This window comes from Ursus americanus, chromosome 8 (genome assembly GCF_024610735.1).
Source record: "Ursus americanus isolate L20-20 chromosome 8, mUrsAme1.1.p, whole genome shotgun sequence".
Taxonomy (NCBI): Eukaryota; Metazoa; Chordata; class Mammalia; order Carnivora; family Ursidae; genus Ursus; species Ursus americanus.
In genome coordinates this window covers 74122277-74149601 of record NC_142134.1, presented here as the reverse complement: position 1 = coordinate 74149601, position 27325 = coordinate 74122277, and the positions used below count along the sequence as shown (strand labels likewise).

General features: G+C 47.0%; 1 long non-coding RNA gene and 1 pseudogene across 3 annotated transcripts in view; one reads left to right on the top strand and one right to left on the bottom strand.

The window, feature by feature from the left end:
- Positions 1-26723, bottom strand: part of LOC148109607 (uncharacterized) — a 41175-nt gene extending 14452 nt beyond the window's left edge. For all 3 annotated transcript variants that reach the window (XR_015725592.1, XR_015725593.1, XR_015725594.1), the window contains exons 1-2: positions 26435-26723; positions 453-567 (exon numbers count right to left, since the gene is read on the bottom strand). This is a non-coding gene — a long non-coding RNA (uncharacterized LOC148109607). The remainder of the gene's footprint in view (positions 1-452; positions 568-26434) is intronic.
- Positions 10865-10978, top strand: LOC123775885 (U2 spliceosomal RNA; annotated as a pseudogene).
- Positions 26724-27325: the final 602 nt, after the last annotated feature.

Below are 27325 nucleotides of genomic sequence, written 5' to 3'. Positions count from 1 at the left end.
AATCTGAGTCCGGGACACCATGAAAGAGGGAACAGGGTGAGTGCTAACAGGGGAGTGTTGTGCTGATAAAGGGGGGAAGAATTTCTAAAAACTGATGCAGTGGGGCACCTGGGTGGCTCAGCGGTTAAGCGTCTGCCTTCGGCTCAGGGTGTGATCCCGGCGTTACGGGATCGAGCCCCACATCAGGCTCCTCCGCTATGAGCCTGCTTCTTCCTCTCCCACTCCCCCTGCCTGTGTTCCCGCTCTCGCTGGCTGTCTCTATCTCTGTCAAGTGAATAAATAAAATCTTTTTTAAAAATAAATAAATAAATAAATAAACAAATAAATAAATAAATAAATAAAATAAAAACTGATGCATTGCATTCATCTACTGATTCAAGAATCACAGTGAATCTTAAACAAGTTAAATAAAAATAAACCCACACCCCAATGCATCCAGTGAACATACAGACCTTCAAAGACAAAGAGGATCTGCACGCTACCACTAAAAGAGTGGTATATTGACCCTTGACTTCTCAACAGCCACAGTGGAAAGTCAGAAGACTGGGGAACGGAATCTTCAATGCCCTACAAGAGAATAACTGTCATGCTACATTTCTATACACAGAGAAAATATTGCATAAGGAAAAAGATAAAATTAAGATATTTTCAGGCTACTAAAAGTAGATTAACCACCATTAGATGTACTCTAAAGGAAATTTTAAGGACCACACTTTAGGCAGGAAAAATGATCCCGGAGGGTCTGACATGTAAGAAGAGCAAAGAAAGTGATAAATATGTGCATAAACAAATGCACGTTGAATATATAATCATAATAATCATCATCATATTTTGTAGTGTTTCAAAGGGTAGGATTAAAATACATGACTATAACAGCATATAAGCCAGGGAAAGAAGGGCATAAATAGAGTAAAGTAGCACTGAACACAGGAATATAAAGTTGGTTTGACACTATAAAATTAAATAATATCATATACTACATTTAAAGATTCAAGGATACAAATCATGGACTCTGCTCGGCAGGAAGCCTGCTTCTCCCACTCCCACTCCCCCTGCTTGTGTTCCCGCTCTCGCTGGCTGTCTCTCTCTCTGTCAAATAAATAAATAAAATCTTTTAAAAAAAATGAAAAAAGCAAAATGTAGAACGGTGTATACCATATTTGTGCAAAAAAAATGGAGGGGTTGTGTGTTAGCTTCCCAGGGATACTGTAACAAAGTAACACAAACTGAGTGGCTTGAAACAAAAGAAATTTATTCTCTCATGGTTCTGGAGGTGAGAAGTCCAAAGTCAAGTGTTCCCAGGGCCACGCTCTTCTCTGGAGGCTCTAGGGAAGAATCTTCCTTTACTTCTTCCAGCTTCTGGTGGCTCCAGACATTCCTTGGCTTGTAGCAGATCACTGCAATGTCTGCCTCTGTCTTCAGGTGGCCTCCTCCTCTCTCTGTTCTCAGTGTCTTCACATGAGGTTCTGTCTTTGCTCTCCCCCCTTCTTATGACGCTTAACGGCTGAGCCACCCAGGCACCCTGCTTTTTTCATTTGTAAGTGCTCATAGTCAGATTTAAATGTAGAATTGGCTTTGCTTCTTCCTAACATTGTCATCATCTAAAGACATAAATATTGTTATCAATTCACTTCCTGAACACTTTTACCTGATAAACACTGGATTTTCCTTTCCATGCCCATTTCTTTTCTCTAGTGATCTCTAAGGGAATTTGTGAAATGCTTTTCTCTTGGCATTTTTCCTCTTCCCACTGCAGTCATTAGCCAAATCTGTATGGTTGCATGTAACAAAATCAAGCTACTTTCCTGTCCCACTCTAGAGAAATCTTCATTATTTACCTCATTTTATATCACTTCACCTGGGCCAATTCTACATGTTTTCTAAAGGACTATTGTTTTCAACCCAATTTCTGGTACCAATCTCCTTAGTTAAGATTTTTTTATCAATATATGATTGACACATAACATTATATTAGTATCAGGTGTAAAACATAGATAGCCACCCCACAATAAGTCCTATTACCATCCATCACATAAGCTGCAATTATTTTTCTTGTGATGAAAACTTTTAAGATCTACCCTCTTAGCAACTTTCAAATACACAATACAGTATCATTAACCATAGTCACCATGCCATACATTGCATCCCCGGAACTTATTCATCATCTAACTGGAAATTTGTACCTTTTGACCCCCTTTACCCATTTCATCCACCCCCACCCCGACTTCGGGTGACCACCAATCTGTTCTCTGTATCTATGAGCTCCGTTTCTCTTTTTTTTCTTTTTTTTCTTTTTAGATTCCATATTCCACATATAAGTGTGAGATCACACAATATTTTTCTTTCTCTGTCTGACTTATTTCAATAGACATAATGCCCTCCAGCTTCATTCATGTTGTCACAAATAGCAAGATATCCTTCGTTTATATGACTGAGAAATATTCCATTGTGTATATATATACATTTTCTTAATCCATTCATCCATCCACAGACACTTCGGTTGCTCCCATGTCTTAGTTATGGTAAATAATTCTGCAATGAACAAGGGGGTGTGATATTTTTTGAGTTAGTATTTCCAGTTTCTTCACATAAACAACCCAGAAGGGGAAAACTCTTTCAACTGAAGTAGTAAAATGTGACTTGGACTAGACTTAACTCATTATCAGGATACAGTAGTATCCTACAGAACCAAAGGACAAGAATGGAGCTGAGCCTCTCAGAACACTTTAAGCAAGACCTAGAAATCCATACGGAAGACAGAGTACTCTGCCTATCTCTCATATTTATTTTTCTCTATGCATATACTGTATTCCACTCTAGTTAGCCTGGTATTCTTTGCTTCCTTGTCTGGAAGACAGCCGTGCCTCAGCTCCTGGGCTTACATTATTATAATTCCAATTGTGTGCAGAGATGAATTCTCTGTCTCTGAATCCCAATTCCAAATTTCTGACTGGCCCAGTTGGGTTTGGGGATCTATTACAAGTCTAATCAATGGACGCTGGGGGCAGGGTCGGTAGACAGAGTCCTTGGTAGGGAAGCGTGAGGGGAAGTTGTCTTGAATTGCATAGTCCATAGGGAACAACTTGACAGAAATCCTTTCAGACTTTCTTATCCTTCAGAGTTATATTTCAGCCTCCTTTCTGCCCAGGTCCCTTCAGTTTGTCTTTTCTAGGCAATACCCAGCTACCCTCTCTTCATTTGCCTTCTTCCTGATTTCCCTTAGAACTTTAGATTTCTCCTTCTCTATCCTCTGAGATCTTGGCGCCAGCCTATGCCTGCATACTCGGGTTGAGGGTGTTGGAGACAAGGTTGGGAAATGGGACAGCATCATGGGAATCTCTGCATTTTCCTAAAGATAGTCCTATCCCTAAAAACTGTACTCCAGTGAACAAAATTTCTCCCATCCTATTATGCCTGTTTATTTATTGATGTTTATCCTCTCTCTTCCCAAAAATGATTTAAAGAAGCTCCTCTCATCTCTACATCTCCCTCTTCATTCCTTGTTCTGCACTTTTTCTTCCAGCACCGTTTCTGTGCAATGCTTAGCCTGAAATGCTTGCACCTAGTCTTAAAGCCTATAGGAATCCCAGATCCTGTTGACACTCCCTAGTTCTGAACATTACTTCTTGTCCTGCCTCTGAATTTCCAAGCTCATATTTCGAGAAGATATACATGAAGCCATATGGTTTCTTGGATGGGATTCCCTGAAAACAGATTTCAAGCTGGAGAACTGCATGCAGAGGGTTGATTGGTGAGTATTCCAGTGAGACAGTCCCGCAGGGAAGTCAGGATTGGGCAGCATGAGAAGCTGACCCTGAATACGGTTGCAGCTGAGGCCTTGGCCCACTCCACACGGTGCTCTGGAGCTGCCCTGGCTCTTCAGAGTTGTCTCAAATCAGAAAGAGGAGAGTCGGATTTTTGTATTCTTAAATCAGCCGATCGCTCACCATGAGACACTCTCTGGGAGGGGGGCATAACCTTGGCCAGAGCAGTCTCCTGCAGCCAAGGGCAGTCCTCTGTGAGGAATGCAGCTGGGAGCTGCCAGAAGCTGCTGCCCCAGCCTCCGAGGAGGAGAGCAGAATGTTGACTGTGAACAGAGGATTGGGGAAGAGCCTCCAAGGAGCCACCATATATGGTGTCACAGAAAAGTCAGTAAACTACAAATCAGGAGCCCTGGGCTTTGGTCCTGGCTTTGCCAACACTCTGGGTCCTTAGGCAAATCAGTCCATCTCTATGGATCCTTGGGGCCACAATTACAAAATCAGGGGAATTCTGCACAGTCCACCGTTGTTTATTCCAGAGCAATAATCCCGCATGTATGTAAAAAGGGGCAAAGGACATGGTTATAATAACAAAACATTGGGAGGTGCTTAATTGGATGGATTTATAAGCCCCAGTCAAAAAGAATTAGGTGTATCTATATGTACTAATATGGATAGCTTTTTAAGTAATATTATAAGGTGAAAGGTTGCGTAAGAAGTCTGGTGTAATTCCATTTATGTCTGAAATAAATCACATAAAATAAAATTATGTATGAAAATATACCTGTGTCTGGAAGGACCAATGCCAAAGTAATATCAGTAATCACCACTAGGAAGATTCTAGGATTGAGGGGGATGAGGGGAGAGTAAATTATTTTACTTTATATAACTTATTTTTTTTTTTAAAGATTTTATTTATTTATTTGACAGAGACAGAGACAGCCAGCGAGAGAGGGAACACAAGCAGGGGGAGTGGGAGAGGAAGAAGCAGGCTCATAGCGGAGGAGCCTGATGTGGGGCTCGATCCCGTAACGCCGGGATCACGCCCTGAGCCGAAGGCAGACGCTTTAACCGCTGTGCCACCCAGGCGCCCCTATATAACTTATCATTTTTAATAGTCATATATTACTTACGTAATTTGAAAGAAAAAAAAATTTTAACATGAACTAAGTTAAAAAAAAGATGCCTGAATGTGAGCCTTGAAATTCCAAGTCTGACATTCCGTGATTTTAAGGCCACTTGTCCACGTTTATTCCATCTGCCTCCCTCGGACAGCGATCCACCCACATATTGGTAATCCTAACAAGACAGAGCTGACCTTAGCAGCAGACCCGGCCAGAAGTGAACCAGAAATAGAAATATTCTCAAAAGTAACCACCTCTCAAATCTAAACATATTAGCTAAGGAAAACTTAAGAACCATCTGACTGGTATACACTCCATACTTAACTCTGGTCTCGATTCAGTAGATGAAGCAATAGCAAGAGTTATTAAAATTGGAACTTCAAGTAGGATGTCAGCTGGTCCACACAGGTCTTGAAGAAAGGATTTTGACTTTTAACATAGAAAGGAAAGTGAGCCTCCCAAGATGTGATTACTCTCTTGGTAATCACAATTTTTAAATATGTGTAAATTATCATAAAACATTCTTGATTTCTACCACTTTAAAAATGAGCTGTTGAAACTCTGAGACTAAAATAACTGCTTTATGTAGTCCTTTACAGTACCCTAAAAGTAAAAGCTTTTGAAGAAAGATTCTAACCACCACCCAATAATGTTTCTGATTTAGAAATGCTAAATGTCTTCTACTACTTACACACGCGCATTGTTGAAATTCACCCTTAACTACTTTGATCATGTACAGAACATCCTAATACTCTCAGAAATTCAGTCAGAGAAGGGATGACTGTCTTCCCTCTTCCTGCCAGAATGGAAATGTTTTGGGGGGCAGGGGGAAGGCTCCTAAAAGTGAAGAAAAGGGTCAGACTCAATTAAAACTGCAAAGGAAACTTCGAAAGGATGAATGCCATTAGCCCAAACTGGAATGTGGCCAAAACAAGGGGTAATACTTCAACTCTTAGAAAAAGTGCCAGGGGGATATTTAACAACTGCAGGTGGCCAAACGCCTTCTCGTAAGTCTCATCAGAAAAGTCACTCATGGCAACAATATTCACCAAGGTGAAATAATATTATTTGACAAACTGCATACTCAAGTCCTGTGCTTAAACTCTGACATTTGTCAGGTTATCGGTGGAAACTACTTCTCTATAGGACAACAACCAGAGAAACAAAATAGTTCTGTTAAGAAGCAACATAGGAAACAATTGTTATTTAAATCTGGCATCAGACTTCCTTAAATGAAGCACTAATCCTCATTTTGTCCAATAAACTGAGCCTTGATGCATCCATGTTTTTGATTTTCCTTCCAGGTTTTAGAAGTCCTCAGGACATTTTAACCAAGATTATATTCCCCACAATATTTTCTCACTATATGTTTATTTTATATGACTTCAATCAGGTTTATATTTTCCATAATGTCCATGAGAAGGAACTTGACCAGTTCTTTAAAAATGCACCAATTCATATTGTGAAACATGAACGTGATGCCCCTTCTTACATCCTCTTTAATTTATCTTTCTTTTTATCTCTTTAATTTCTTTATTTCCTTTTAAGCACCCACCCCTCTTTTCCTCTCTTATCTCCCTCTGTCTCTCCTAGGGTTGCCCGGGAAACATTTGGTGACCTGTGATGCAAAAGCGGTGGAAAATGCAAGCCTGTTAAACGACATAACACATCCATTCTTGAATCCTGCAAAGGATATTATGTGAGCAAATGCACATAGTGAAACCCGAAAAAGGTTCCCGTTTTAAAATGCTGAATGCTTGAGAGCTCTGCTTTTACCTGCTGTGATTTAAAAGGCTAGAGGCCTCATTTTGAGCCACTAAAATTCAAAGTGACAGAAACCTACAAATTTTTATTGCTGTGCATTTAATAAAATTTACATTTACAAGCTGTCAGTTTGAAATGGTGAATAACTGGTACTTTCGCATTCAGAGGAGCAGATTTGGTTGTATTGGGGGTTCATTACTACCTACTTACACGTTCTTGAAATGCTCAGAATAATCCTTCAATCTATGACTTTTGATATCTCTTAATTCAACACTGCACAAAAACACCATTGAGCTTGCAGGAAGGTCAACAAAAGGAATTTATTGTGCTCCCATAAAGCAAGGCGTAATTAAGAGCCCCCTTTCTGCTTGTTTTAATGTGCTAATACGAGAACATTAGAACCAAGGAACAGCCAATTGCTAGGTGTCTGCAACAGCTGCCTAGGTTTTTGGTAATTTACTTACTCAATTATGTCGACTCTCTTAAATCCACAACACTGGTGGGTGGTAAGGTAGAGGGATAATAAAAAAACATAGAGTAGGAAACGCCTTTAATGCATGTTTTATGTGTATCTTGGGTAACATTTTTTGTTTGTTTGCTTTTGAGAACAAGAATTAAAGATTGTAACTTTAAGAAACTCAGCACAGGAATAACCAACCATGCATGGGTTTAAGACACCTCTAAAAATTATGACATGTCTAATAATCCTATGATTATGTGGTCTGTTCTGAAAAAGAATATTAAACCAAATGTTTGACTCAGTATTACAAAAACAGATTATCTAATGGCTTCCAAGGGGGAAATATGAGAAAGACCATTCATAAAGTTCCTTAATAGTAATAAATTACACACACTTCCTTATTCTCCACGTAAATGGAAAGACAAAGAGAGACTCTGAGAGAGAGGATGTGTTCTCACACTTTTACAAAAGCCACACTGTAATAAAGTCTCTTAAAATTGTTTGCTATCAATATGAATCTGATATTCTTTCGAAGTGAGCACCAGAAAAATGCACATTACACTTGTAAAGTACCTCATTTTTTTAACATTCAAAGAAGCCTCAATGCTAACCTCAAAGTTTTCTTTTATTTCCTTTTTTTGTAAATGCATTTCTGTTATATGCAAATCAAAACACAAACTGGGGGGGAAAGGCCCAAAGTGTAAAATTCATCCTGATTTACTTCAGCATTATTCAAATACAAAAAAATTAAATTATCGAACTAAATGCAAATCACTGAAAACAATGGAAATTCAAATGACCTCATTTTAAATTGTCTTTAAATTATCTCTATAATTGTGGCATTCATGTAAAAGGGCACATCCTTACATGTCGATAATAAATCGATGCTCAGAGGGAAAAAGTTAAGTAATTTTTTTCAAATGTCAAAATTTACCTAGCATGCATCATCTGTTTTCTTTTCAATTTAAGTTCCACAAAATGTCTTTGATAAATTAAATAATCTCCATGTTGCAGCTCAAAAATTGCAAAAGAATTTCCAAATACCCACCTACTAGTTTGGATTGCATATTAGATATCCTTAAGCTTTCCTCCCTGGAACTCTGCCATCTCTCTTAGACAAGGAGACATAATTTTAAAATTAAAAAGAATAAAAAGTACCCTATTTTAATCGTTGTGTTTAAAAATCATTTTTATCTTTTGCCTCAAAGAGAACATTTTTTCATTTTGGTCTGAAAGGAATTGAAGATATAAAATATTATACTCAATTAAGTCCTATACAATATTATGCTCAGTAACGCAGGTACCTTGCTAAGTTTTCAAAAGCAATTTATGCCTCATTTTTGTTTTTAGTTGTCAGCAGTAAATTAAACAGTTTGGAAGGGAGCCTATGAAACTTTGTTTTTAAAATGAAAAGTGAAACCTGAAAATGGCTGGGAGGCTACAAAATGACAGAAGAATGTATAAAAGCCATCTTTTCTCTTTCTTATTTTTCTAATAATGAAGTCACTGAGCTAGAGGGACCCACTGAGTTTTCACTGTGCAAAGATCACTAAACTCATCTCTGTCCGAATTCTGTATTCCAATTGAGCCATTCGATTCTATGCTGATAAGTACGTTCTGAAAGATTACACCCTGTTCGGAAAATATAAACAAATAACATATCTGTAACAGAGCAAGACAATTTCACCTCTCAAAAAAAAAAAACAAAAAAGCCTGACAATATAATAATTTCATGGTAAACACAGCAGTGACACATCTAAGATAACGCACACCAAATAACTCACCTACTACAGTTTAGAGTTTAAAAAAAGGATCTTTTGCCCTCATTCATCAGCTCAAAGCAAGCTCAGACTGAACATGAATACTTACATGCTGTGCCTTCCTCAGACACTTGGTTTCAATGCCTGCTAAAATACTGGAGTTATTGGTGTAATGTACGCATTAAATATATTGGGTCTAGTCAACTAATACAGACCCAATGTAGTCGATGTATACGTTACATAACTGAAATACATGCTATATAATGCATACATTAGATAACTGACCTCTTAGTAACTAAAATAACACCAATATTAATATAATTGTATTTACTAACCTCTTGCTACACCCTCCTGCCTGGCATAAGTGTTGGAATTACAAGTCAGACGGCGCTGAGCAGCAATCTTCAAGAAAATTGCTTTAAATTGGCCTTCATTAGTGCTCACAGCACTGAAAAACAAATCCAAGTGCATGTCTTATGGAAGGTAAGCCAGTGGCAATAGCTGCCTATTAAAAAGGCAGCACATTAACCTGCTCGACCAGCATGCACCACATTCTATAAATACTATTAAATAAAGAATCTCTAACCACAAAATAATTCTGCTATTTCTAAGTATTGGGACAATTCGGGCCAAATTTAAAATTCCAGCCTTCCATGGTGTGTATGTTAATTCCAGTTTATTCTTTTTCCATTTTAGAGAATTGGATATTGCGATTGAAATGTTAAATTTCCTTTACATGACATTGTTGCTGGGTTATAAAAAAAGTCAGTGCCACACAGTAGCAAAGGATAAAGAAACTAAACCTTTCAGAGGGCATTCAAACTTACTTAGATACCAACAGCAAGAAGAAAATATATTTCAAAGTGAAGAAAAAATTCTTCTGTTTCATAGCTTTGCTTTGAAGACCATGCTCTTTCTTGACATCTGCATAGTAAAAGGGAGTTTAATTTCCTTGGTCAACTATCCTTTCTGAAAACCCTGCATTGGCAGACTTGGAAATGGAAGGAATTTTTCCCGGGGATTAATTCGCAGCTCTTCTTAACACTCAAAACGCTGAATATCTTCAGTACACAAGCCAGGGAATTTGGCGCTTGGAGTTACACTTTTTAGCAAACAAACGTTAAAGAAAAATGTTTTCAACAGAAAGAGGCCATGCGAAGTCTGTCAGATATATGAAACGGTCAGATATGAAATTGATAGACATATTAAGTCTCTCACTTGAGCTCCCTCTGGTTTACAACTTGAAAAGATTCCAGCATTTCATCCTTTATATTGGCATTTCCATTTCTGAACCTTACCACTGGTTTTGTTCCAAAAAATAACATTTCAAAACAGAACAGTAAAGTAAAACATTTTAGGCCTAGCAAATAAGACCACCTTCTGGAAAGCCAGGTAATTTTTCTCAAAGTCTAAGTTCATGGCCAATTCTTCCATTTCAACTTGAACCATTTAATTTAGTAAACATTTTTTTTTTTAAATACAAGGTTCTGTGAATTCATGTCTGTTCAGTGAAACATGGCTATTCATATCAATGGAGGGAGTAGTGGCTAAAATTTGGGTCTTAAAGTCAATTGATGCCCATTTCATTCTTTACTATCCATACCACTGTAAGGAAGTTAATTATATCCTCCGAGGCTTGACCTTCTCCTCTGTTAAGTGGGGATAATATCAAAGATTTTCATAAGAAGGAAATGAAATAATGTTTGTAAAGCATCAAGCCTAGTGCCTAGCCCTTGGGAAGCTCTCCATAATGGTAGTTATCTCCATGCTCGACTTGATCATTTTTAAAAATTAAATAGAATAGTTTTAGACTAAAATGGTCAATCAAAACTTTATCAATACTCAGCTCAGAGTTCAACTGACCCATCACAGACCGCTTATCTCCACCAGATAAAACGTGAAAACCTGGATCATTCTTAAAATATCCTCCCCCTCTCCCCCTCTCCACATATACACAAATGTCAAGTTTTTCCCTCCAAAATATCTGGTTATCCAATCGCTTCTCGGCCTTTTGGCTAAGATCAAGTGTAGTAAAATATCTGGTTATCTGTTTCTGTAAACAGGACTTAGAGTGACAAATAGCATTTTTCACTTTTCCTCAAAGCCTTTTGCCAGCTTAAAAACAATTGTGCTGTTTCCCTTCTCATGTCATTTGCATGTAAACCAAATTGTATTTTAAACATTTATTTCAAGATTTGTCTTGAAGCTGACCTTGAAATTTCTTCCCATTGTCCACTGTCAAGTGAAATTCTCAAGCCTTGTTCTTTATTCTAATTCCAAATTAAAACAAGCTACCTTTTTTGCTAGAGTCTTGCTTTTTAAAAAACTACGTGTGTGTGTGTGTGTGTGTGTGTGTGTGTGTGTGTGTGTTGGAAAGTTGGGGTATATAGTTTTTTGGTTTTTGTTTTTTTCCTTCTCTTGCATACACAAGCAATGCTTTTTCAATACAGGTAATATAAATTAATTCTCTTACATTGCAACACCTATCAGGACCCAAGATTATTTATTTTTTATGCCAATCTACCTGTTCTTTACTGAACAACCCATTTCTAGAGCTCTAATTATCTTATGAAAATTATTTTCAGTTTTATGATTACAAATAAAGGGGTAGAGAGACTCAGGATAAAAGCCACAGGTGACTCACTGTCTGCAGGGGGTGTGACAATTATTTCACTCATTTGCTCTAAAGAAGAGAACTGGATATCCTGTTAAGGGAGCAGGGCAGCTTCAATTTCGGCTTCCTGGCTGTAAGGTAAAGTTGGGAGGACAGCCAAGGCAAAGCAATGGCAAAACAAAACCCCAAACACCACCTCCAATATAATGATGCACTTGCCACATGGTCTCTAAAGAGAGGACTGACTGCAGAAAGGTGCCCAGGCCCAGTTTCTGGAGGAACCAAGAGCTTCCTCCTCTCCCAGGGGCAGCTGTTAGGCATCCAGGACAACACAGATTTCACCAGCCTACACCTAACCAGGCCATTTTCTACTTGCCTCCCTCTGTCCATGGAGGTGGGGACGCCAGAAGTCAATGGGAGTTCAGGGCATGTGAGCCTGTGTAAAGCAAGCCCATACAGCCCAACCAGGCCCATAAAAGCCAGGAAATGAACAAGTTCAAGTTCTCATAGTGTGTTAATGTGCCCACAAATGTACCTACTTTATACATTTAACAGCTCATGTAGTAATGAAAAATGCCATGTAGAACATAGTGCGTGTGCAAGGTGGGGTAATTAATATGCCTATATGCGCTCCCTAATTGTTTCATTCCCTGTATTTTCGGTTAATGTAACACTCTGCAAACTTTTATATAAATAGTTTGTGTTTTATATGGAATTCCACGTAAAAGAAACCAAGGGGGAATGACGAATAAGGGAAAATTCTAATGGTATTCTTACTGAATTTCACTAGCTCAATATTCTACCTTACATTTTTTCCCTATAAACTGCCAATATATTGACAAAAATCTTCAGTCGCTAGTATGGTCACTCAGCAAGGCCATGGCTGGCTTAAGAAAAAAAAAAAAAGGAGAGTCCCCTGTCAGAATTAACACTTCACATTTTCTGTCATCTCTCAGCCAAGTCATCTTTGTAAAACAGCCAAATAATCAAGTTTGACATTTGAAGTCCAAACATGTTTGAGTTGTCAGTTGAAAACTGGGGAAGCATGGGATAAAGAGCTGAATTTTAAGGTTTTCACTATTACTAGTGAGATCTGGGTTTTGGTTGTTTTTCTAGCAGAACCCAAAGGCCACTGAAGATGTTTTTCCATCAATTTTTTCATAAGCATTTAAGCTAAAGGGAAAAAAAGGTGGAAAGATGGGAGGACATGGTTTTCTTTGGGGGAAGGAAATTAGAAGTCACCGCAAATAATTCACCTGGATAGGTAAAGGCGAGCAAACACTGTTTGCTTGTGAATCCCTGACAACTTCATTGCCTTGTACCCAAGGGAGGAGGCAGAGCCTCTCGCTTCATTTCAGAGCGGCCAGGAAAGGGCTTTGAGAAGGGAACTGGGGAGGGGCTCGTTCCAGGTGTGGGTTCAGCTCGGCACTCGCCAGCGGCCTCCGCAGGTGGCTCTCCTGGCAGCAAGGCCAGGCGCGAACCCGCTTGCTTGGGAAGCCTGACGTGACCCCCGCCCAGGCTGGCAGGAAGCGACGCTCCTGTTCTCCGCGAGGAGAATGGGCCTCCGCGAGTCGGCGGCAGCGGGGCCCAGTCTGCCCGTGTCCCTCGGCACAAGCCGCTGCAAGACCCGACTTAGGAAAAACTCGACCACGCACTCACCGGCTGCTGACAATCTCCGGATTGACTGTCGCCCAGGACGCTCGCCAAAGCGTTCGGGGCTGCAGCAAAGCTGCAGCGCGCGGCCGCTCCCTCCCCGGCCGGGACCTGGGGACGCCCGGGCTGCCCCGGCCCCGCACCACGTGCGCCACGAGATTCCACCGCGCGACAACTACTCTGAGGCTGAAGGGGACCGGGGACACTGGGGCTGGTGACGGCGCACTAAGGCTGAGACTCCGCGGCGGATCGGCCTCGCTGGAAGAAGTGGCCTAAATGCACCGTCCTGGTCTCAGGTCTGACTCTCAACTGCTGAATCTCCGGCTGTCCCTGTGTCCCCAGTGCCCCGGCACCGTGGCTCCCAGGACGGGCTGACCGAGCCCAGGCCGGACCGCACTACACGAGCCTACCGGCCCCGCACCATGCGGCGTCTGCGTGTGAGGTCCCTGAAACCACTTGCACCAGGACCACCCGTGGGCTAAAAGTGCGGATCCTGGGCCCCACCCTCACCCACCGAAGCCAAGCACACTCCCGCTGAATTTTCACTCGCGCTGAAATTGGCGCTTTGCTGGGCCCTGACCAACCGCAGCGTTTTCGTTTCGGAAGCGCCTGTAGCCTCGAACCCATAGAGATACCATCAGCCGCATCTTACACAAGGACCTGCAGCACAAAGAGGGGTGGGGGCGCCCAAAGCCCCATGCGGGCGGCGGCCCTGCGCGGCTGCGGCTGTGCCAGCTTGAGCGCTGTCCCGCGGAGCACTGGGCTGCTAGGATTTGGGGGGTCCCCCTCTCCCGCTACCGCTCCTGCGCACCGACTCCACTCCACCTTTCCCGCAACCTCGATTGCTGGGGTTCGAATGCTGGCGTTCTGGGGCGTTTCAGGGGCGGGGAAGGAGCGCCCAGCTTGAGTGCAGAGGCCGGCTCGCCCAACATCGCCCTGGGGTGTAGGGGAAAGACCGGCTTTGCAAGGGGGCCAGGTGACCTCCGTGAGAGCCCGGACTGCGTCCCTCAACCCCATCCCACCTAACTAGAACTGCGCCTGCGGCGCCTACCCCATTTCATTCCACCCGCGCGGGGCCTACGCCCCTCTGCCGGTTCCACTCCATTCACGCGGGGCTTACCCCCTTCACCGTCCCACCCCACCCGCGCGGCTGCTGCAGACATCACCCTGGGACCGGATTCCAGGCCTAACCCGTTTTGCCTGCGGTGCTAGGGGGACAGGGACTGGATCACTGCAGCCCCTGGGCACCCCCCACCGCAGGCACACACAACACACGCACACCTACACATATACACTCCCCACTCTCGAGCCTCGGCCTCCAGCATCCCGAAAGGGCGCAGTGTTTGCGGGGGCGGGGGGGATTGGTGAACGGTTAGTCGGTGGTAATGGGGTGGCCTTCTGATTGGAGCGCTCCGAAATAAAACTTAATCAGCCTTAATCAGCGTCCTCTGCGCGCCAGGCCGAGAAGCCCTAATTCACAGAAGCTCATGCTCTGCTTGGGACCGAAGGACCCGGTATTGAAGGAAGGGTGTATCAAGCTAGGAACCCTGTTCCACATCCTCGAGTCCACCTGGAACGCAGAGAAGACACACGCCAGCGTGGCCTCAGACCCCTTCCGGCCAGGGGTTAGCTCTGCAAGTCTGTCCACCGGCTCATCTTCCAAAACGCCGGGGTAACAAAGCCTTCCTCTCACCACAAATACTCAGAAAAGACCACCAGGTGTCAGGCACCGTGCTGGGCCCAAGGCACACCAGCGGAAAGCAGCGTAGAGGCGACGTTAAGGACACGAGCTGTCAAGGTTCAAATCCAGGTTCTATTGCTTGGTTAACTACAGGACCAGAGAAAAATTCAGCTTTTTGTATTTCAGTCCTCATAGCTGTAAGACAGGGATGACAGCAATATGTCCCTCGTGGAATGGATGTGACAAATTATCGAATGGGCATAGTTTGTCAGGGTGACTGGCCCCTGTGAGAAGCTCGACAAATCATGAGCTGTTACTCCCATGATCCCACTTTAGAGTGCGGTGTGACACCCAACAGTCTTGACCAACCACCTTTCCATAAGGATCAGAAGGAAGGGATGCAGAGGAGAAGAACACGAGGAGCCCGCACCCTGGGGGGCTAGCCAGGCGGATGCCAACCCTTGCCCCCCCCCCCAACGGGACCGGAAAGCCGAAAGCACTGAGATCCTGCTCACTCTCCCATACCTCAGGGCTCTGGGTTTTGCCAGGCGATCCAACAGTGCGCCAGGTACACGGCGCGGACGAGGTGCCCCAGAACCAACCGTGGGTGCAGACGCAGAGCGGCCCAAAAGAGCTGCAGGTGCCCCTGCCCACACAGTTTATCCCAACCTCCTGAAGCAACAGCGCTGGGCACTGGGGAGCCCAAGAGTTGGAGCAAATGCCCCGAGGCCCCGGTTTCACTTCTTCCGAAATGAGTTGCTAGATAGCCTCATATCTTAGGGAATTTCAATGGAAAAATTCTCTCAGCCTCAGGATGTCCTTCAGTGACATGGACAGAAGTTGCACCACAAGCCTCTAAAGGCTCACCTGGGAAGGCTTCAAAATGCACCGTGAGCCTTCCTGTGAACAAGTCCCCAAATGTCCTGCCTAGGCCCTTTGACTTCAGGCATTTATGATCCGACTTAATAATAGGGGCTCCCACTTTTCCAGGACTGTGTGCCAGCCACACTGTCAAACATTTCACTTGCTCTAGTTCTTAATCTACAAAACAGGTGCAGAAGCTTTGTGGACCTTTTAAAACCTGCAGGCACATTGCAAGTGGTTCCTAAGATCTAGTAAGTAATCAGGATTTCTGATCAATTGTCCTGCAGAAAAGGAGTCCGTGATTCACAGATGAATTCTGCCCTTCCGGGGACGTTTTGTGAAGGACTCAGCAGCAAGTGCCCCTCTCAATCAGACTTGAATCCATCCTGCCTGCCCCACCCACAGACCGAGGCACTACAAGAGGAACATTAGCATAGCATCCTTCTCTCTAAGAGCGGGCTGGGCAGCCAGGGGCAGTTAGCACCATGGCCTCGAAGTGTCTCTTCCAGTGGATCGCAGCATCCAATCTAAGTCAAGAGCCTGCTTGTTCTGGCAGAAACTTTAAGACAAACTTCCCCCTGACCCAAGCCTCCACAGCCCTTCCTATTGGGAAATTCTGTAGTCTCTGCTGCTAAATGGAAATTATTATCCTTCTTGGAGAGGTGGCAAGCTGACTCAAAGATGCTGTGATGGGTGCAAAGGCCACACAACTGTGAGTGGTCATGTCAGCCTTGAACTCAGGTCCACTCTAAAGTCCTTGTCCCTGAGCAATGACACCTGGTTAGTGACCAGAGCACTGAACGATTATGCCACCTCCCTCCACACTAGGAGTGTAAGGGTCTGTAAGGGCAGTTCATAAAGAGCTAACAATATTGACCTCTTACTGAGTGTTAGGCAGTGAGATAAATGCTTTACATCTATCTTTAAAAAATCAATTTACAAAAAAATAAAAATAAAAAATAAAAAATCACTTTACACAACAAGAAACCAAGGCACACACAGATTAAGTATCTATGGGTTTAAGGTCGCCTGGCTAGGAAGTGGCAGAGCTGAAACTGACCTCCAGGCAACCCTCCAAACACCAAGGTCTAGGCAACACGTACAGCATCTCTTTGCAGGGTTCCTTAAGCTCTCAGTGAATGGTAGCCTCTCTATTTGTTTGTTTAAATCCAAGCAAAGACCTGAGATTCCTTCACATGTGAGATACAGTGTCTTTGCAAGTAGCTAACGTGTATTGATTGCTTATCATATTCGAGGCACCCGGAACTGAGCACTTGTTATGTACCAGGCACTATTGTAAGTTTCAACCCATTTAATGCTAAACGAACCTCTATTAGTAGGTTCTACTCCTATCCCCAATTTACAGATGAGCAAACTGAGGCCCACTGCCATACAACCAGTAAAAGGCAGAGTTGGGTTCGACTCCCAGGTACTCTGACTATAAATATGCTATACTGGATGTGAAAATGTAAGATCCCTTTTGCTTAGAAGCTTCTGCACCACAATGTACCATCTTTTTCCTTTTTAATTAGAAGGATGTCCTCTCTCATAGAGTTTCTCTACCCGACCTAAAGCTTTACCAGCCCAAAGGAAAGAGGAGGGCCACCACCCCCAAACTTGGTCTCAGTCTCTAAATTGGTAAAATGAGCAGTTGATGCAACTCTTGTAGGTGTGAGGCTTGCAGGTTATGCCTCTAACTTGAATAAGAGGATGGCCAAGGGGCTCTCTACAGCCTCTGGGCACGTCTTTATAGGTAAGGGTGGGTCAGCTACCTCCCAGGGCTCTTTGCATACTCTGGGGATTACCAAGTGCTTTCAAAACCACCCTTCCATTTGTGCCTTGCATTCGGGAAGGTGGAGGGAGGTCTGTTACTCTTTAACTTTTAATAAGAAACCAAAACCCACAAATCACAGTGGACAACACCCACTTTGGCTTCAGGTTGGCCTGGGGCAGGAACAAAAGCTCCCAGTTGTCCTGATAGCTAATCATCTTCAGCCTTTCTCCAGGGAACCCTCAAATTTATTTGTGTCTAAAAAAATACATTCTTAACACATTTCTTTTTAATCAGCAAAGGCCGACTTTGGGGGACGGCGTGGGGCAAGTGGGGCAGAGAAGCCAGCTGCTTCAGCATTCACACTAGTTGGTGCCCCCGGGGCCACGTCCTCTTCCCACTCGCTCCCTGGGCATCTGCGGCGTCGTTGGGTTGGAAACATAGGAGGCTGCGGCCGTGACGGAGTGCGGTCCACAGCGGAACTTAGGTGGTGGCGAGGAAGGCGCCCACTGTGATGAGACCCTCGGGAGGCGGGGGGGGGGGGCAGACGCCAGGCAGTAGACACAACAGGGAGCCAAGTGCCCCGGGGCGGGAGCACCAGTGGTTGGGATGGGGCAAGGTGGAGGAGAACTGCACCCCGCTTTCAGACCTTGGCGTGTTGGGTGGTTGTTTTTTGTTGTTGCTGTTTTTGTTTTTCCTCTTCTCCGGTTGCTCCAGAGAGGGTACGTCGTCTGGTTGACCCTGCTGGGTCTACGCAGCTGCTGGGCGCTTAGACGGGAGCGGTGTCCGCAAACTGAGGTGGTTCCTCCGAGAGGAGACTTTGCAGAGAGCAGCTGGGCTCTTCCTCTTCTGGGCCCTCGTACACCCTTGGCTCAGGACTACGCGTGTGCGGAGGACAGATAGCCTCTGGGATTCACCTGCACCCCCTAGGGAAGCTCAGGGCTTCCTTTCACCATTGGGTTGCGTTCCTGAGCAACAGTAGCGTCCCCCTTTCTTAGCAATAGCAGCGTCCCTTACCCACCGCCGCGGAAGCGGCACAGTGGCTTCTCGGGATTGCTAGAAGGCAGCCCCAGCGAAGGTTGGCGCCTTCCCAGTGCCTGGACAGGAGGCCTCTACCAATCTCGCCATCATTTTCGTAGGTGGGTGTTTTCACCCCCGTGTTACAAAGAATGGAGCTGAGGTTCTGTGACGTACTGCCAAGGCCCGGTTAGTACAATCTGAGCGGACGCTCCTCCCGTCCCCCGGACCTTGGTGCCTCCCTAGAACGAAGTGCGACTGTCAGTACCAGGCCCCTCCCGCCTGTGCGATGAGCGATTGCTCTTGTTGAACTTCCTGCGGAGGGGCTGTATCTCTTCACTTCTCTATCCTCGGGGTCTCCCTCAGACCCACGCTTGAAACGCAGATGGGAGAAGCGCCAGGGAAGCTACTCTTGAAGCAAACTGGAGAATGTTGGCCGATAGCGGGGGGCGGGGGGGTCCCCCGGGCCTCTACAGTGAGCAACACCTGAGACATGGACAGGAGAATCTTGGTTTCAGCTTTCTGCCTCCGGGACTCAATTTCTCCACAACGCAAAGTGGGAATAATCATCTGCACCCGCTGGTATGAGCGCTGAATATGAGCGGTCAGGGCGAATTGCATCAGCATGGAAAGAGGTCAAGAGCGCTGGTTCTGGGCTCGACACCCACTCCACCAGCCCTGTCTTCTTGGGCAAATCTTAACCTCTCTGTGCCTCAACTTCTCCCTCTGCATCAAGCTTACCACAAGGGTTCCTAGAAAGTTGTGCCTCACTGTTTTTGAGGCTTGCAAAAAAGGAACAAGCCAGGTCGCCCTTTCTCAGGCACAGAACCTCACCACGCAACAGTCTCCCGGCTCCGAACCCCAGAGACGGCTCTGAGAAAAACTTACCCTCCAACTACCAGCCCTGACATCTGGGACAAGATGCATTCCCCTCTCTGCCCCTCTGTGTCCCCATTTGTAAAGTGGGTCCCTAAAATGCATCAGTCTCTGAGGCCCCTGCCAAGTTCCGGTGTTCGTCATTGGGAGTTGGGGGACCTCATGCTGGCGGGAGGGGCCGGAAGACTGAGGAGCCTGCAAAGACGGATCCATCCGTAGGGCCCCTCCAGCTCCACCCCTTTGGGCGCGGCTGAGCGCGCGGGTGGAAGCACCAGCCACAGGATCTCTTTGCCCCGGCGGGGAGGGAGAACCGTGGGGCCCAGAGTTCCCGCTGCCACATATGGTCTGTGGATTTAGGTGTCAAAAACCGGAGAATTAGAAATGGTAATTTTCCGTCATTATGGCTGAAACGCGATCTGTCACAACAACTGGAACATGTCTCGGCGCTAGCGAAAATAATGTTCGTGATTAGGAATCATTACGCATGTCAAGCCGAGTCCATTAAGTTGTAGGGAGAAATTAGGCTTGACGGGCGGAATCAAACTACAAATATACAGGCCTCGCCTTCAGGCGGCCGAGCAGCAGCCCTGGGGAGGAGGCGGGCCACAGCCGGGTGTTTTCTTAATAGGAAACTGCCCAGAGAATTAATACCTCCTTTGTCGCCCCCCATGGGATTCCTCCGTCTCTCCCCACCGCCCAGACCCCACCCCAAGAGAGGGAGTGGGGCGCGGAGGTGTCGTAGGCAGTAGCTGAAAGCTTTGAAGTCCCTCAGGCCCCCTGGGTAAATGCCCTGCTCACCACTTGCAAGTTGTGTGACCCTGCCCTAGTCACTTGACCCCCCTGAACTTCGCTCCCTCGTCTGTAAAGGAGAGATAATCCCACCCACTTCATGGGGTTCTCCGGAGGCTTAAATGAGAGCGAATATGGGCACCGGAACGCACTAGAAATCCTCAGACCTGGGAGATGCCTTTCCGTTCCAGGAACACCCCGCTTTGCACTAGGACCCCCCGGCGATGTGCGCTGCTGGGTGTGTTGGGAGGGGTTGGTTGGTGGCGGGAGTTGAGAAGCCCTTGCCAATCAGGCCCTAAGAAAAGAAGCCAGAATTTCTGAAAATCGCAGAGAAGTAATCTCAGAGCAGCCCCTGTGCCTTGGGTAGACCGTGTACTCCCTTCCCTCTCAGGCTACCAAAGAAAAGGGTCACTGAGTCCTTCACCCTGCCTCCGGGGGCCTGCCCCAGCCACCAGCCCAGAGGGATCCACGGTGTCACCAGGAGTCACACTGTTACCAAGAAGAGGTAAATGGTGAAGGGAGCCAGGAGTAAGAAACCTTCCTTTACAGGCAGCTGTCTCAGTCCTCCTAAGATGAAAAGGCACTTTACTATCCCCTGATACCTCTCCTGTAAGGAGTTTGGGGGGAATTCTCCCCCTTCTGCAGATGGGGAAAGACCATTGTGAGCCTAGGGAGGCAGGTTTCTGCTCTGCCATGGACATCCCCTCTGAGAGCCTGCCCTGCACCAGCCACCAACTCCACATCGCCTCCCTTTGTCTCCCACCAAATCTCTGTCTCTACTTCCTTCCTGAGGGGAAACGGGGTCAGAGGTGAGGGAAGTCACCCAAGGGCCTCGAAGCTGGGAGCAGTGGGAGCCAAGTCTGCTCTGCCTCCAAAGCCTTAACACCATGCTGCCGTTTCCACCTACAAGGCTGCGGCTGACCACCCCTCCCTTATCTGGTTCCCTCTCCTCCTTGCTCCTGGTTGGGGAATCCTGCCTCTCAGAGAAGGGGCGAAGATGAAATGTGCAAGGAAGTAAAACATTTAGTTCTGGGCCCTGACAGAGGGTACTCCTCCTGGGCCTCATTCTTCTCCTCCGTAAATGGGATCCTCGCGGCCGCGGCTCTGCGGTGGGGAACAGAACGGAAAGAGGCCAGCGCTGAGGAGTTTGGAGCCAGACAGTCTAGTTCGAACCCCATCTCCGCCAGCAACAGCCGCAGCGTACGGTCGATCCCCAAAGCGGGATAATAGTGATGGAGCTGCCAGGAGGACTGAATTAAAGAATTCAAGGAAAGCACTTAGGGAAACAGATTAAGCGCTAAATAAAGCACTGATGACCAGAGCGGGGACTTGGAGGGCTGCTGCCGGCGGAGGAGAAGCTGCCCCCAGCCCCCTCCGGAAACGTCTCAGCATTTCAGCAGCTCCCAGCGCTGGGGATCGGGAACTCTGGCACCAGTGCCCCAGGGATCTGGGTCCTGGGGCTGCGCCTGCTGGACCCTCCCGCAGGCCTCCGGGAGGTGGAGGGGTTGTTCAAAAGGGAGGATGGGCAGGGGCGCCCGGGACTCGGAGCTCCCGGCCTATTCTCCGCCTCCATGCACACTCAGAATAGGGAAGACTCGGAGAGGGAATTAAACTAAGGGACACGGCAGGGCAGAGACATGGCACGAATAGAGAGGCCTTTTGATGGAGTCAGGCAGGGACTCGGCCCTAGCGGATCAGCACACACCAAAAGCATGCTCTTACAAGTATTTAACATCCGTGGGGCTCCTGGGTGGCTCAGTCGGTTAAGCAGCCGACTCTGGATTTCTGCTCAGGTCAAGATCTCAGGGTGGTGAGATCAAGCCCAGAGCCCCATGTTGGGCTCCGAGCTGGGAGTAGAGCGTGCTTGGGTCAGAGTCTCTCTCTCTCTCTCCCTCTGCCCCTCCCCCATAAAAAATTAACATTCCAGTGACCTTCCTTGACCACCTCTCAAATGATGCCCCAGCCTTGCCCTGCGCTCACCCACACTTACTTTGTTTTCCTTTTGGCACTTCTATCCCTGTCTCCCACTAGATGGTAAACGCCACTAGGGTGGGGCCTTTCTCCTCTGTACCCCTCGCTCAGAGTAACAGCCTAACACATATCGCTGAACATTTGGACAAATGAATGAAAGAGGAAAGAGAGAATGTCAGATAACAGTTCCACACGAAGATTTTTCTCTTAAAAAAGAAAATCTCCCTGTTTATAATTCTCCTCCCAGCTCTTTTGAGGTCTCCCCTTGGCCCTACACCCCTGAAGGGTAAGATCCCAGTTCTCCTCCCTATGTATCCTGTGGCTGTCTTTCCAAGTGTGTTCTGCAGCTCCTTCTCCAGACTGAATCATAAAGCAGGACACTAGCCTCCCACAGACACAAGGACCCGCATGTGAGGGAGGGCCTTCCCTTAGGCAGCACTGCAGAGAACAAGTAGTGTAAATCAAATAAATAATACACCTCTTATAAAATAATTATTTTAAGAAACTTTTCTGCAAGTTACTGCAAGAAGAAATCAACTGGAGGGGTGCCTGGCTGGCTCAGTCCTACAGTATGAGACTCTTGATCTCGGGATTGTAGGTTCAAGCCCCAAGTTGGGTGCAGAGATTACTTTAAAAAATAAAATCCTGGGGGACGTGTGTGGCTCAGTCGGTTAAGCATCTGCCTTCAGCTCAGGTCATGATCCCGGAGTCCAGGGATCAAGCCCCAGACTGGAGTCCAGGCTCCCTGCTCAGTGGGGAGTCTGCTTGTCCCTCTGACCCTCCCCCTTCTCATGCTCTCTCTCTCTCTCTCAAATAAATAAAATCTTTAAAAAAATAATTACAATCTTTTTTTAAAAAAGGAATCAACTGGAAAGCAGCTGGTGTACTTTTTTTAAACCTTAAAAGTCTATATGCTGAATTTATTTTAAAAGCACAACTGCAGTTGCTAAAAGTGCAGAGAACATGTTGCCGCCAAGGTTACCAATGCGGACTAACTGTTCTCACTTGTCCATCCCTTACCATTTCCACAGATAAGTTTCTTTAAGTGGGAAATGTCTTTGTTTAACATAGAAAAAAAATATTATCGATTAGGCTGTGAGCATTTCGTGGTGCTTACTGTTCAGGAAGCACTCCATTCTTAGACGACCCCATCTTTGTGGGGCTGGGGGTAACTTTCCATATTTTCAGCAGAGCAACTTCATTTGGGTCTTCATCAACTGTCTGGCTCCAAATCCATGCTCTGTTCCCATGGGGTTTTTCAGGAGGAAGCTTTTAATGCCTTCCCTCCTGGAGAATAAAAAAGACCTCCTGCTTGAATTCCTGGGTTCAGCTTCTGCAGCTAAGCACTCCTGCAACAACAGCTTCTCCATCTTTGGGGCTACTCATAGAACCAGAACTACTTGCCAGTGAGATTCAACAAAAATGGGCTGGAGTATCCATTCATGAAACATAAGACACTATACAGTAGGAATTTTTCATCTCAAAACATGTGAAGGGGTGCCCAGCTGTCTCAGATGGTTAAGTTTCTGCCTTTGGGCTCAGGTCATAATCTCCAGGTCCTGGGATCGAGCTCCGAGCCCCATAATTGGGCTCCCAGCTCAGCAGGAGTCTGCTTATCCCTCTCTCTCTGCCTCTCCCCATTCTTGTGCTCTGTATCTTTTTCAAATGAATTTTTTAAAAAATCTTAAAAAAATAAAAAAATAAAAACATGTGAGTGCGAGGCCCTGAGTTGGGAATCCAGAGACCTTGAGCCCTTGGTCCAAAGCAGCTATCCCAACTAGCAGCACTGTGTTTAGGTGGTCATCATAAGCTCACATGGGGTGGGGGATGGGTAGGACCCCGAGTTCACCTCAAGGCCTATAGTGAAGCAGTTGTGCCCAGGGCCACTGAGGCCCAGCCCCCTTAGCTCAGTCCCACCACCGGATCCACCACATATACCCTCTCCAAGGTGTCCCCATCCACCAAGCCTGGCTCTGGGCTCTGTGGGGCAGCTGATGCTCTCCACACCACAGCCACTGTCCAGTTTCCAAATTGGACCATCCTCCCACCCTACCCCAACTCCCACCAGAAGCACAATGTTCATTCAGGACCACGGTTTTTACAGTCCTCAGCTGCTCAGGTATTGTGCACATTTTAACAGGATCAAGTATGAGACGATGAGATGATTTATCAAGTTTGTTCAAAGCTAAGGTGCCACCAGGAAGAATTTGAGCCTGAGGCCTGAGAGCTTGGCCCCGAGACATGAGGGGCTTTCCCGCTCAGCTCCCCAGGACTGGCACCCAGTAGGCCAGGGTAAGAAGACCTTGATGAGGCTTGAGAAAGCCCCGCTGGCCCTCCAGCCCTCTGCTGGCGTCGCAACAAGGCCTGTGGATAAGGACTTCCAGCCTGAAGGGAGGGATGTGGTGGGGGCAGACAAGGACAAAGCTGAAGGATTCTGATCCTCATTCATGAGTCCTTCAAGTATGTATTCAATGTCAAAGAGCAACAGGCTCCGTGCTGGGTGCTTAGGGCCACCGTGGGGGCAAGCCCTCCGGGCCTGTCTTCCCAGAAGTTGCAAGGCCAGGTCAGACCACGCCAGACAGGGCACTGAACCCAATACTACTTATCACTGCAGCACGTAGGTGGGACAGCCTCAGGAGGGACCTTTAACTGAAACTTGTCAGGAGGGTTGACACAGGGAAGGCCTGAGACCTGTAAGTTGAGACTTGAAGGGACATGGGAACTTGGGCAGGCTAGGTTTTCCCATTAGTCCAGTTTTCCTCACACCTGCCCTGTGCCCTCCAACGTCTGTCTACTCTTTGTCACCACCTTACATGTGTATGTAGCTTCCTTGCCCACAGTTGGGGGTGGAGGGCAAGGGCGAATGGCTCAAGTGCCCCCAGAGGGCAGCATCCTGGGCCTCCTCTGGGAGGGATACCCAGAAGTCAGTCACCCTAGTGACACTCCTGCTCCAGGTCTAGGACGCGGATGGAGCAAACCCAGGCCGCCCCGCGGCCGCAGGAATACCTCAAACACCTGTGCGAGAGCGAGCGGAGATTTTACTATTCAGTTTCTCAATCCTCAGGGAGGAGTGTCAGTTTCATCGACGACCATTGCAAAAACACGGGCAAAAACATGGTAGAGCGGGACAAAACCCCAGACCGGCGGTTCCTCGAAGCGGTGGGGACATTTCTGTGCCATAATGGGTCACTGGAGCTCTTTGGCAACCTCTGACCCTAGGTAGCCCCGCATCCTTCCACAGCCGCGGACTCTCGGGCTGTGCGCAGCAAAGCATGGAGCAGTGGGGGACACCGAGGTCCTGAGAGAACATTGTGGGCACCGCCGGGCAGCCCCAGCCCGGGCAGGGCCCCCCGCGCTGAGGGCAGCAGCACCCGCGCGGCAGCGCGCTTGTCCTTGCGTAAAAACCCCGGCCGCAGAGCTCCACCGCTCCACGGAGGGAGGCCTTGGCGCGCACAAGGGGAGCCATTCAAAAATGTTAATAAGCTTATTAAAATAATCGGCTTTACTGGCTCTTGTTTTACAGCATGCTGCCCACCCTTGGTGGACCATGGGAGAGAAAGCGCTAGTGGTATTTTTTTTTTTTCCTTAGCGCGTTTTCCGTCCAAGGACAGGGGACTCTCTGGGGCTCAGTGAGGAATAGCCTCGGGTCTCCCCTCTCCGGAGCGCGGTGGGTGGGGAGAAGTCTAAGCCGAGGACCACAGCTGCCCACCCAGGCTCGGCAAGTGGACAGAGGAGGCCCAGAGAGAATAGCTTTGAAGAGACGTACGGTGCTGCAAATGGGGGACCCAGCTCCTTTTAAAAAAATAAAGCAAAACAAACCTCCCTCCAAAATCTGCTCAGGAAAGGCATGGCTCATTATTTAAAAGAGAAAGGCTTTGGGGCGCCTGGGTGGCTCAGGTCCTGATCTCAGGGTCCTGGGATCGAGATCCGCATCAGGTTCCCTGCTCAGCGGCGAGTCTGAGTCTCTCTCTTTCTTTGCCGCCCCCCCCCCCGTTCTTGCGGGCTCTCTCTCTCAAATAAATAAATAAAATCTTAAAAAAAAAAAAATAGACTGTCTTTTACCTTCACTCCAAACCAGGGGTCCAAACATTACACCAAACATTACTCAGATTTAAGAAGCATCTCACACTTTTTTTTTTTTTTTTAATACAGATGCAGAGGAGAGAAGTTAATTGCCTAGGATTCATCAGGTCAGCGGCGGAGCTGCCTCCGGCCTGGAGACTCAGGCCCCAGGTAGAATCACTTAATGCATCTAGGAGGCCAGGCCATTGAGCCGGATTTGACCACTTCCCGCCCTCGGACGTGCTGGCTGCAGGGAGAAGCTCTCACCTGGATCTCCCAGAATTCCAGGGCCGCACCGCACGCCCAAGTCTCAGGAGCGCTGCTGAGCCGGGTGGCCTGAGTGTGACGACCAGAAGCAGGCCAGGCCGGGGAGGCGAAGGACTCACCGAGAAGCCTCCAGAAGCTCCCAGAAGTCCCTCTCACGCCAGAAGCTCTTGTTGCAATCGCGGCAATAGTAAGGCGTGATGCAGGCACTCGCTGAAGACCGCGAGGCCTAGACAGAGACCGTGCCTCTCCGCTCCGTGGGCGCACTAACCGCTGGGCTGCGGGGCCTCGCCCGGCCTGTGGGCGGGGCACTCAGGGGCAAAACGCGGGTGCTTATGGGAGGCAGAGTGGAGTGACCGGTTGGGGAGGGTAGGAGGCAGCTTGTCACGCACACTCCTGGCCGCTCGGGGATCCCCGAAAGGATGAGCCCAGGAGCGAGCTCACTCTGCCAGAGGCTCCAAGCAAAGTGATGCCTCCGCTCGCGGAGCTACTGCGCATTCCCTTTGAACCTGACTTTCCAACACGAACCCGTAAGTGCTATTCGCTTGTGCGGCGGATTCCGGGTCAGCTCCGGATCGGCCAGAAGCCAGGCGCCTGTCTTTCCCTGCCCGCCTCAAATCAAAAAGTAACAGTAATAGCAGCGCTCCGGGCGGGGTGCGGGGCGGCAGAGCCGCCTGCCAGTTCTCACGTCCGCGAATTGCCCCAAATTTGGACGTTTGACCTTTCCCTCAAAGGTGGCATAGCCTCATATACACCCAACAGGTTTGAAAGAAGTTCATCATTAAACTTAACCTGGACTCCATACCGGACCACCCCTGCTTGCAAGGCCCTGGGAATCAATCTTCTTTTATAAATGTTTTAATGATTTGAGCAACCCAGTTTACGTTGAATAAC